This window comes from Ambystoma mexicanum, chromosome 5p (assembly GCF_040938575.1).
Source record: "Ambystoma mexicanum isolate Mex_15411 chromosome 5p, UKY_AmexF1_1, whole genome shotgun sequence".
Taxonomy (NCBI): Eukaryota; Metazoa; Chordata; class Amphibia; order Caudata; family Ambystomatidae; genus Ambystoma; species Ambystoma mexicanum.
This window is the reverse complement of record NC_090930.1, coordinates 829,267,731-829,280,612: the sequence shown is the minus strand read 5'-3', so window position 1 is coordinate 829,280,612 and position 12,882 is coordinate 829,267,731.

Genomic DNA, 12,882 nt, shown 5'->3' with positions numbered 1-12,882 from the left:
GAGGTTTGCACAGCTTGAGCGTACCATCTCGGCTGAGCTGCAGGCTTGCCGGGAGGTGCAGCGGTTGTCCAGCCAGGCCTTGCAGGAGGAACTCCGTGTTACACGTGCTACCTTGCAAGAGGAAGCACGTGTATCACGTGAGGTTCTGCATGCAGACCTACGTCACATCGCCACACAGAACCAGGCTCACCTGTCTGGCAGACTTGCTGCCGATGAGGGGCAAGCTGCGGCTAGGCGTGGCCAGGCTACTGTGCCACGTCCTCCTTTCCAGGATGAGCCAGACTCGGACGACCATCTATCTCCCACATAGGTCGTGCTGTGCAGGCGTTGAGCCCATGGAGGATTTTTTTTTTGGCTCAGCATCATCGCATGTGGATGTTGAGCAGCACCCTGTACCTCCCCCCTCCTGGGTGCCTCCCCTCCCCCCCGGGTCGTATGTGGCCATTTTTGATTTTTCTTTTAGTTTAGTTAGTTAAGTTTCTGTTTGATAGTTAGTTTAAATAGGTAATGTAGGTTTTCCATAGTTAGTGTAATTAGTTAATAGTTGAGTTAGTTTAAAATTGCTAGTCTATTGTGCTTTCATGAGACGGTGCGGTGCTTTGTGGCTTTTGAAGGCATCCACTGTCTGTTCCAGCTGGGCCCTTCATGGTTGTCTTGTGTATGTGTTTGCTGCTTGGGGTCCTTGACTCACATATGCCACTCCTGCCTCCCTTATCCATGGGCTCGCAAGGATGGTTCGGTGTTACAGCATTTTACGCAAGGGCTTTGGACTGTCATATCTGTGGCATGTCTGGTGCTGTGTGACTTGTGTTGACACCCCTAGTGGGGATGATTTAGGTGTCATTGTCCACTGTTCAGCTTTTGCTAGATGGGGTGTGTCATGATTAATGTGGACATTGATTGCTATGCATTGTGTAGTATGTTTCATATCTTTCCTGTACATGTGCTTGTTGCAATTCATGCTGTAGATAGTGTTCCACACTTTGGAGGAGAAAGACGGACTGATGGTGTGATTTGTGATGTAACTCTCTGACATGGTCAAGTAATGAGATGCCTGATGAGACACACACAGATGACTTTGAAGCATTAATCATGTGTTACATGCCCTTTCTGCAGGGGGATGAGCCTCCAGAGCACCTTTGCCAGCAGACATGGCCCATTGGACGACGGAATTCTGGACCCGTTTGTTGGTGCCCACATGCACATGTGTGCACAAGCAGAGGCACAGTGATTGCAGACCCACATCCTAGAACTGCTGACATGTTCCAAGGAACTCCAGGCAAGGTGAGCATCACAGGGGGGCCACGACACAGCAAAGCTTGAATCAGGCGAGTTGCACATGCAGGCTTAGTCACAGCACTGAGGGTGAGCTTAGACGAATATTGGTGTTGAAGCACACAATGCAGCTCAGATGTGTTTGTGGACTGATGGCTGTTGATAGTAGGGTTGTCTGGGACACATGCAGGGGCAGTGGCACATACCCTCCGGTACACCAAGGTCCATTGAGGCACTTGTATCAACCATGTAGCCTTCCGAGACATGGAAAGGGGCAGCTCACAGGGACATACAGCAAGGGACATACTCGGGTGCAGTGCATGTCTTTTCCACGTACTTCATGATAAATGCACTGCCAACTTTGTTTCGGTCATGGTGGTACGCAACTTGCTCTGTAGTCATGGCTTGCTATATGGGTCTGTCTGCTTACCCAGGGAACATTGCATGTTGTGTGAATTGTGACACATTGGTGTTCCATTTGCCACGCACCCACCAGCGGCTGACTTACTGCATTGACTGTGTATGACCCGTCACAGGAGTGATGTTATATATGGGTACGAAGCATCGACCACAGATTGTCTGTTTGTAGAGTAGTTTGTTGCTATGGGGCATTTTTGGTGTTGTGTTTTTGTGTAATTGGCACGTACAGCTTGTTGACTGTGGCTCTCTTTGCAGCATTGCAGTGCTCCTTTAACCGGACCTGAGAGTGCGCAGGCAGGAGGCCAGCACTCAAAACCAGAGCTAAGTGTCTTGTTGTTTTTCTTACGAACTGCTCTGCATAGGCTTGCTGGGGAGTGTAGTGATGCATGGATGTATGTGTGGTTCAATTTGGTATGTTTTTTTCTCCCTAATTACCCGTGATCCTATGCAATTTTGAAACCTGTACCCTCTACCCGGTGTTCCTGCTTCCCGTGCCTATCCAAGCAACGTTCCCTGACCCTCTTTCCCCACTGGGGTTGCGGATGCCTGTGTAAGCCCCGAACTTGCAGGCGCCAAAACCCTAGAGGGGGTGGTTGGTTCGTACCACTCCTGAGCCTGGACTACAGAAGGCCATGACAATGATGTCCAAGTTTGTTTGGATTGTGTATGTGTTCATGCAGGTTGTACATTTTCGTGCATTCCCTAGTTTCATGTGTCATTCCTCCTCCCCTCTCCTGCCACTCATTCCAGTCATCCAGTGTGTCAACACCTGTCCCGACTGCATATCCCTGAACCTCATTCCCCACCAGGGTCTCAGGGGCCTGTGTGAGTTTGACCTTGCAGGCACCCGGGACATGGTGGGGGTGGTTGTTTCGTGACGCTCCCGCGCCTGTACAGGGGACCTGTGACAGTACACATCCATTCATGGTGCATCATCCTATGTCATGTACCACACATGTCTCACATCCTGTCATGACATTGTTTTGCTGTGCTACCTTGGTTGTTGCATCATTGTGGTAGTACTTGGCCTTTGTGAGGTACTGCTACATCAAGTCATCTACTGGAGGGTGTTCGGGTTCGTTTTTATGCCTTGGATTTTGTGATTTTGGAAATGGGTGTGGATTCTGAGGGTTCAGGCATCTTTTTACACACAAGGTGGGGGATGGTGACGAAGGGTAAAGGTGATCCTGTGGCCAGGTGGAATTGAGGTTTGGAGGCTCCATGACCCAGGTGCAGTTGTTCAGTGGGTCATGGTCATTTGTGAGGGAGGGGGGGGGTTGTTGTTGATAGTTGCCTTGCCCTGCAGTGTGATGGGAACTCTGACATTGTAATGGTGGTATCCTATGTACATGTTGTGTTCTGCTGATCAATGCCTGTTCATGTGTTGTGTTTTCCTTTCAGGTGCGAGGGGATAGTTGTGGTTTGACATGCTGGGGTGTACACATGGTGGATGTTCACATGTGATGTGTAGGGAACACTGATGGTCACTTGAGTGCACATGCATATGTGGAGTGCATGTCCTTGCAGAACCACACACTTGCACTCTGATGCACTACATGTACTCCCACCCTTGCATATCCACGTGTACACTGTTTGCCTTCTGGTGCCCACTGTGTCCCGGCAGCACATGTTCTGTGACCGATCATGGATCCAGTACATGCCTAATTTGATGTTTGACGTGGTCTGTCACTTAGATGTGATGCTCAGGGTGTGCATCACACACAATGGCTGTTCACTGTGCTGTGCACTGAGCAGTGTGATGCAGGAGTAGGACACTGCACACATGAGCTGCAGTGTTGATTTTGCAATGCATAATGTGCATGTAGACAGGCATTCATTGTGATGTTACGTCTACGACTGTTGTAATGCATTTGGAAATGACTTATTTTGGGTGGGAGATTTTGATGGTCTGTCATTTCATCTGATTCCGGGCCAGGCAGCAGTGTCCAATGCCACTGTACATTTAGGACATGGCAATGTGTACCTTATCGTTACTGCGTTGGTGTATGGGTATTGCTTGCCATGTCATGTTGATGTTTGGGAGGGTTTGAGTGACATGACAGTGATGGCCATGGCCTGTTTTGCAGGTGTGTGTGATGCACACCTTGCATGTCCGGGTCATCCGCTTCTCAGAGCAACTAGCTGGGGGTAGATTTCTCTCCGCAGCAGGGCCCTCCCCCTGGAACAGACTTCCGGCCTGACTTGAACTTGAGGGGAACCATCTCCAGTTCTGGAAGCACCTCAAGACCTTCCTCTTTGCTTCTGCTTACTCTCTGCCTCTCCCTTGCAGAATTCTTCACTGGAACTGCACAGGAGCTGCAACTGGGCCACTCTCACCGACCTCGGTCCCTGGCCCAGCCACTCTCCACTTGCACTGCCTCCCTGGCAACCCCTGCACTGCAGTACTGTCTCTCTATCCCTACAGCCCTCCCTTCCCAGCACTTGTCTGCACTTACCTTTGTAGTTGCCACCAGGCGACCTATGTATTATTTTTTTGGGCTACTTCCCCTGTACTGGACTCCCCCCCACCCTTCCCCTTGCACTTTTCCCATTCCCCCTACCCCTGCACTTGCACGATCTCAATGACACCTGGCCTAGTAGTACCGTTCTCTGTGTTCCCTTGTTCCCCCCTCCCTGCCTCATTGCGCCTTGGAATACTTGTGTATGGCCCATATCATCTCATATGTCATATGTGTGCCTTTTGGTCACACAGGATAGCTTGTGTTTAGGGATGCAGACGATGTGGCACTTCCATGGCAACTATCTCAGGGTGGTAGGGTTGTGACAGTTGACTGTCTCTTTGTCATCATCGATTGTCACCTGGTATGTGCCAGGCCTGTGTGCACTCCGCAGGGGTGGGAGTTTAGGTGAAAAATGTGGCCACAAGCTGGGTCCGGGCTTCCTCGCCACGTGCCCTGTCCCCTCCCATGGGCAGCGCCTGTTCCTGTGGTTGGGGATGTGGGGGCACCACCATGTCCACCGGGACGCCCTGCCGTGTTGCAACATTGTGCAGGACACATGCTGCCACAATGATCCTGCACACTACTGGTGGTGCATAGAGTAGTTGCCCACCAGAGCGGTCAAGGGAGCGGAAACGTGACTTGAGCACTCCGAATGTGCGCTCCACTATGCCCCTGGTTGCAATATGGGCGGCGTTGTATCTTACCTGGGGTGGTGTGGTGGGGTTCCGGGTTGGCGTCATCATGTGGTTGCTCAGAGGGTAGGCACTGTCCCCTGGGGAGGTGATAATAGTTGAGATTATTAGGGTTTGGATATTTGTCTGTGTGTGACTTGCATGCATGTGCAAGGGCATTTGTACTGACCTAGGAGCCATGTGTCGCCATGCTGCCCAGCTTCCAGGGCCCGGCTCAGGGCGGACATTCTGTATATGAAACTGTCATGGGTGGAGCCAGGGTAGTTTGCATAGACAGAGGTGATGATTCCCTTTGCATCACATACCACCTGTACATTGATGGAATGCCAGTGCTTGCAGTTTCGGTAGATGTGCTCAATGGCCCTAGGTGGACGTAGGGCCACATGGGTGCAATCTATGGCACCGAGCACTTTGGGGAAGTGTGCCACCCTGAAAAAATCCAGGACAACGGCCTGCCTTTCTGCGGGTGTTCTGGGCATGTATATGTGCCTGCGGACTGAGGGGCGCGCTGTCATGATTGCCAGTACCTGGTGTAGGCAGCGTGACTGCGTGGCCTGTGAGACCCCCCCCACTATGGCAGTGGTCCGCTGAAATGACCCAGTGGCCAAAAAATGCAGGACATTGAGTAGCTTCTCCAAGGGGCTCAATGCTTGGGAGCAAAGGGTGGGGGATGTGAGGTCATCTTCCCACTCCCAGACCAGGTCTAGGATGATATGGGGTGGAAACCTATACCTGCCGTAGACCTGGTCATCAGGCATCCCAAAAAGGCTTGTCCGTGGTGCGAAAATGCGTGCCCTGGCTATTCTCCTCCTCCTGCGGTGTCCCACGATCAGTGCAGCGACAAATGGGGCATTCATCGTAGCTGTATATACGCGTTTGTTGTTTGCGCGCACTTTTATGCTGTGCGCGGGGACGGCTCCGCCTGCCTTCGTGTGGGCGGACGCGTTGACGCCTGTGCACGTCTTTTGCCGTGCGCGGGTTTCCCGTATTCGGATACGGTCCGAGTGTCATCGCGTGTGATCGGAGGGGAGTGAGCGTACACACAATTGGCCTGGGTACGTGTGTTTCGGGGTGCGCGGGAAGTTCCACACGCGATTAGCCTGGGTACGTGTGTTCCGGAGTGCCAGGAACTTTCACACACGATTGGTGGAAATCCACGTGTGTTCTGTCATCACGTGCAATGAGGGAAACACCTGCGCGCGTCACGTCACAGACGCGCTCACGCGCTAAGGGCCTTTGGTCCAATGAAATCGCATATGCGTGCTGCCGTGCATATGCGCTAAGGGCCTTTCCTCGTATTACAGGCGGACGTGCAGTTTTCCACACGCGCTTACGCGCATGGGCACTTTCCTCGTATTACACGCGGACGTGCAGTTTTTCACGCGCGCTGAAATGCCCATGCACGTCTGTACGCGTCACGTCACAGGGGCGCTTGCGCTTGAGGGGCCTTCTGTCCAATGAAAATGCGTATGCGTGCAGACGCGCTTACGCGCTAAGGGCCTTTCCTCGAATTACACGCTGACGTGCAGATTTTTCACGTGCCAAATCACTCCGTATCAAGCTGGCCACGCGTAAGCACACGGAAGACCACGCTCCTGCCCAGAAGGCCGAACTACTGCCCCCCAGAGCCCCGAGCACGCTCCCACCTGCCATCTGCTGCTGCCTGACTGCCTGCTGCCCACGTGCACTGCCATTTGCTGCCTGCACATCAGCCAGGGGTGCTGTTGCTGTGACCACCCCTGCTGGAACCGAAGACTCCCGACTGGGATTCCATCGCTCCACAGCCCAGCCCCAGGACCCAGTTGCCCACCCACTCCTGCCTCTGGGGTTGTCATGTCGGGGCAAACACCATCTGGGACCACTGACAACCCCCGGCCAGAGAGGCAGAGGGGCACCAGCTTCAGTGCCACCGAAGTTGGTGTCCTGGTGGAGCAAGTCCTGGGGCAGTATGATGCCCTCTTCGGAAGTTCCCGCGCCGACAAGGAAGGACGGACTCGGATCTGGACTGACATCATGACTACCATCAACGCGGAGGGGGTGGCAGTCCGCGACTTACAACATGTCAAGAAGCGCTGGGAGGACTTGAGGTCCAGGACCCTGAACAAGGCCCGGCGCCTCTTGAAGGCAGCGGATGCCAAGGGGCGCCGGGGCCACTTGTCGGAAGAACAGATGAGGGTCCTGGAACGCATATCCCCAGTGCTCCACGTCCAGGTCCTTGAGAAGCAGACCCGTCTGGAGTCGAGCGGTGAGTGTACATGCATCCTGATTGTGAGCAGTGCGTGTGGTGATTATTCAGTAGTGTGCAGGTTGCACATCTGTTTGTATGGGGTCGAGTATGGGTGGGGTATGGGTGGGGATGTACAGGGCCGTGGGGCTGACACATGCGAGGGCTGGAATGTGTGAGACATGGATGGTGCTTGTGTGTGTAGGCTTGCATGCCAAATGCAGTTGTGTGGGCACACATGTTTGGATGAATGTGTATGTAAGTAGACATGTCCGTGATGTCATGCATGTATGTTGTTTTTGGCTGCATGTATCAGCACTGTGTACATGTGCATTTGTGTGTATTTGACAAGGGTGCAACAGTCATGCATCATGGATGCATGTGACAGCGGTATGTGGAAGCCTGATTGGCAGATGTGACCTGGATGCCCGTCTGAACACTGCGACACTTGGCAGAGGTGTACACATGCATGCAAGTGTGGTGGTGTGTGTACATGTGTGGTGCACTTCCTGTGTTGCATGTGATGTCTGGCTCACCTTTGGCTGCTCATGCTGTTGTATGTGTATGGATGGTGGTGGCAGTTGCGATATGGCTGTGGTATGGCTCATGTGTGCGAGTTGTAATGACATGTGTGTTGGGGATTGTGATGACATGTCTGAGGTTTGCCAATGCCACTCATGTACAACTGTCATGTGTGTATGTGTCCATTGTACAGTGCCCTGATGCCTGTGTTTTGTTTCTCCCTGTCTGCAGCGTCAACTGATGAAGAGGGCGGAGAAGGTGCTGTGGAGCACAGCGGCGGGGATCCCACCGCCAGCCGGAGACGCAAGGCCCGGCTCCCCTCCCATGTTGTCATCTCGTCGGGGAGTGAGGAGTCCGGTGCCGCGTCCCAGGCCGCAGCTGCCGGGGGGAGGTCCAAGAGGCGGAGGTTGGAGTTGGACTCCTCGGCAGCAGAAGGGGCAGCTGGGACCCCACAGGGCCCAACAGGGGAAGATGGCACGGAGTCATCCAGGTTGGTGGGGGGTTTGGTGGAGGAGGAGGCCGTGCAAGCACCAGAGACGGGGTCTGGAGGTGGGGATCACACTGGTGCTAGTGGTGCAGTGCAGGACCAGGGACAGGAGGCAGCACAGGCCGCCGCGGAGGTGCCTGTGTGCAATCCTGTCCCTGATCCTGTCCCTGCATCATCTTGCACCAGCAGGGATGCCTACATCCAGACCCGTTTTCAGGCAGGGGATGAGCTCACGTCAACTGGCCTTCCTCTGCCTGCGGACGTGGCTATCCAGGTCCGGGTTGAGCCTGTCCTGGCTGGTGTGGTGTTGCGTCAACGGGCCATGCGAGGTGACCTGCAGTCTTTTCATGAAGAGACTGCACTTCATCTCGAATGGCTCGTTGACCACGTCAGCCTGCTGGGACAGGTCACCCAGGCCGGATTCCTCCGTCTGATGGGGCTTGCTACGACCCCCTCCTCAACTGGACCCCCTACGCGCCAGTCGTCCTCTGTGCCATCTTCCCACCCATCAGTCACCTGGGTGCCCTGTGGAGTTGCCTCTGACAGTGCGGCCAGGCTGGTGGAGGAGGCATCCCTGCCACAGTCGGGAGTCGGACGTCCAGCAGGGGTGGCCACATCTACGACTGCACCCCAGCTGGCGGAGGATGTGCAGGCAGCAGGAGGCAGTGCACGGGCAGAGGCACAGGAGCAGCAGCAACGTGGTGGGAGCCATGAAGGCTCGGGGCCTTCAACATCGGAGGGGCAGGCATCGGCCGGAGGGCAGGAGGACCCAGGACAGAGAGTGTCTTCCGTGTGGCAGCGGTTGGGCCACGCCATAGATGCTGAGCGGCAGCGGGCGGAAGAGGCACGGCTCACAATGGTCAGGGCGGAGAACTCCATGCGGAGGGCACTGAGGCGGGCCGAGTGCCTCGAGGCAATCCGCAGGGGTTGGAGGTGGAGACGTCGACGGCCCTGTGGACCCTCGGGGCCATGGAGGAGGACCGCCTCCGGGACATTGAGGGGGAGTTCGATGATGCCCTGGCCCGGGACATCCACAAGTGAGCCGTGAAACTAGCCCGCTGCCCTTGTACATAGTTATGTAGGTAGTGTTAGGTTTCATTTTTGTTTTGATTTTATTTGGACCTTTCGGACATTGGCCACATTTTTGTATATAGTTTATTTTATTAGTTAGTGTAGTTAGATAGGTTTCCTTTATTTTGTTGGGATAATGGACCCTGGCTTGTTCCCATGTACATAGTTCACAGTTGGATTGTATTTTTTTTCACTTTTTAACCATGGAGCAATGGCTTTCTTTTTTATTTCCCATTGGATTTTGTTTTGTGGACATTGACTTTGGACAACATTACTTTGGAATTTTATTTTTGGTTTTGCTTTTTTTCACGGACATGCTTCTTTTGATTTTTGTACATTCACATTTCTGTTTCTTCATTTTTTATTCTATTTATGTTTCCTTTAATACATATATTTTTTGGTGAACTTCAATGTGTGGTATCTCATTGGTTTCATGCATTTCATGATATGTGTTTTGAGATTCACTGACACCCATTGGGTGTATGTGAGGGAAATGTGTTTGTTTCGGAACTTGCAATTGGTGTTCTGTGATGTAATTGCAAATTATGAGTGGGTGGATGCAATACTCGGGTGGGTGTTTTGCATTTGGAGGCTGACCATAGGGACCAGGGATCTAGATTGTGATGACATGTTGGCTGGGGAACATGAGTTGCACATGGGTGGGGGCCTGCTGGCCGGTGCCCCACAGTGCTGGGGGGTGGGGGTGGTGGGGAACATGAGTTGGACATGGGTGGGGGCCCACTGGCAGGTGCCCCACAGTGCTGGGGGCTGGGGGTGGTGGGGAACATGAGTTGGACATGGGCGGGGGCCTGCTGGCAGGTGCCCCACAGTGCTGGGGGGTGGGGGTGGTGGGGAACATGAGTTGGACATGGGTGGGGGCCTGCTGGCAGGTGCCCCACAGTGCTGGTGGGTGGGGGTGCTGGGAGACATGGGTGGGGGCCTGGTGGAGGCTGCCCCTGCACTGCTGGGGGGTGGGGGTGGTGGGAGACATGGGTGGGGGCCTGGTGGAGGCTGCCCCTGGTGGCTGGGGGGTGGGGGTGGTGGGAGACATGGGTGGGGGCCTGGTGGAGGCAGCCCCTGCACTGCTGGGGGGTGGGGGTGGTGGGATACATGGGTGGGGGCCTGGTGGAGGCTGCCCCTGGTGGCTGGGGGGTGGGGGTGCTGGGAGACATGGGTGGGGGCCTGGTGGAAGCTGCCCCTGCACTGCCGTGGGGTGGGGGTGGTGGGAGACATGGGTGGGGGCCTGGTGGAGGCTGCCCCTGGTGGCTGGGGGGTGGGGGTGCTGGGAGACATGGGTGGGGGCCTGGTGGAGGCTGCCCCTGCACTGCTGGGGGGTGGGGGTGGTGGGAGACATGGGTGGGGGTCTGGTGGAGGCTGCCCCTGGTGGCTGGGGGGTGGGGGTGCTGGGAGACATGGGTGGGGGCCTGGTGGAGGCTGCCCCTGCACTGCTGGGGGGTGGGGGTGGTGGGAGACATGGGTGGGGGCCTGGTGGAGGCTGCCCCTGGTGGCTGGGGGTGGGGGTGCTCTCAGACATGGGTGGGGGCCTGGTGGAGGCTGCCCCTGCACTGCTGGGGGGTGGGGGTGGTGGGAGACATGGGTGGGGGCCTGGTGGTGGGTGCCCCTGGTGGCTGGGGGTGCAGGGGAACATGCGTTGGTGGGCAGTAGTGCAAGTGGACATGTGGGTTGGCTGGTGGGCATGGCAATGGTGGATGGGGTGCCTGCAGGACATGTGCTGGTTAGGCCCCTGTGGTGTGAGCCACCTGCAGGGGCCGTGGAGGGTGTAGAGGGAACACCTGGGAGGACCCACACGTGCAATTCACGTGTGCTGCTCCCGGCGCACCCCTGTAATACACGTACCCTGATGAGATCGCGTGTGGAACTTCCCGCGCACCCCTGGAATACACGTACCCTGCTGATGTTGCGTGGGATACTTCCCCCTCACCCCGAAATACACGTACCCTGATGAGATCGCGTGTGTGACTTCTCGCAAACCCCCGAAATACACGTACCCCGCTCAATCGCGTGTGTAACTTCCCGCGCGCCCCCGAAATACACGTACCCCGCTCAATCGCGTGTGTAACTTCCCGCGCGCCCCCGAAATACACGTACCCCGCTCAATCGCGTGTGTAACTTCCCGCGCGCCCCCGAAATACACGTACCCCGCTCAATCGCGTGTGTAACTTCCCGCGCACCCCCGAAATACACGTACCCCGCTCAATCGCGTGTGTAACTTCCCGCGCGCCCCCGAAATACACGTACCCCGCTCGCACAGGCCCAATTGCTGTATGTTGCCACTTTTGTGATGTGCTGGGACTCTACCGCCTGCCTTCGTGTGGCGGACGTGTTTCAGCTTGTGCGTGTCTTTGGCTGTGCGTGGCTTTGCCCTATTCGATTCCATGAATACGTGTGGTTCGAGTGCGTGTGGGCGTTCCGTCTGCTTCTCTGCAGTACATCCCCATTTATGCCCTTATTTTCCCGCGTTGTTCCCCTTTCCGCGCGTTACGCCCCGTGTCACGCCCACTTTCTGGTGTATGCGCCGAGGTTGTGCGCTTTCACTGTGCGCGTCGCGCACGCCTTTCGGAATGTTGCAGTGACTTGTGCGCCATGCACGGGTTTGGCGCACATCCCGAGGTGTACACGCGCAGGGACTTCCATGAATCGCACGTGTGCGCGTGCGCCTGTTTTTTTCCGCTTGCGCCTGCTTGCGCCTGCTTGCGCCTGCTTGCACGAAGATTTTCGGCGCACATTTGTTCCATGAATCGGCCCCTGAATATGGTAGTAATGTCACAGTTAAGTGACCTCCATAATATGTCTAGTGAAATAAAAGGTATTGACTCGCCATCTCCAGTAGATCCTATTCTGCATCATTATTGAGGTAAGTATTGAGCGTCTTTTGTAAATTTACCCTTTAGCGAGTAGATTATGCAAGATTATTGCTGGATATTCAGTATGAATAGTTTATTGGATTCTTCTAGATATGCTGTGAAGTTCCCCAAGGAACTCTGATTAGTATTTCTGAATTGGGCTCTGATTAATCCATGCGAGAATATTGCATAATCTTACCTCTATAAACTCTAGTAATCATTCCAGTTTCGTTAAATTGGCAAATGGATTTACTTCTTCTTTGCACCCATTATATACCCCTGAAAAAGCAGGGATATCCCGTCAATGTACTTTGATGTGTCATGCCTCCACTTTAGTTACCATTATATCCCAAATTCAAGTTTTATCATAGCTTGGCATTACTTATAGTATTGGTTGGCTGCCATTATGGTAATGTTATTTAATGTCTTGGACAGTATATCTGAAAAGGCTATCATGTGGACTTAATGATATTTATAAGATCAATGTCATTTTTATAACAGTAAACTGTATTGCTGAGTAAAATTAAATCAAACTAGAGGGGACTCCCTACTACACGGGAACTAAAGGGATCTATCAGACATAAACAAACTAAAGACATTTTGTCTGGATGAAGGTGGTTGTTCACTACATACCCCACAGAAATACCAAGTCTACTGTTCACGCTAATTTTGAACCATATGTTAATTCATGTAACTGCAATAGCGAATGGCGTTGACTCAATTTTGACTAGGCTTCCAATCTGGTCCCAATAAATAGTTTCCTTCCTGTACTATACTTGTACTTTAATCCAAATAAGCATTACACGGGTTGAATGTCGGCCTTTTGATAAAGTACATGTTTATAAATGCATTTGTACTCACTTTA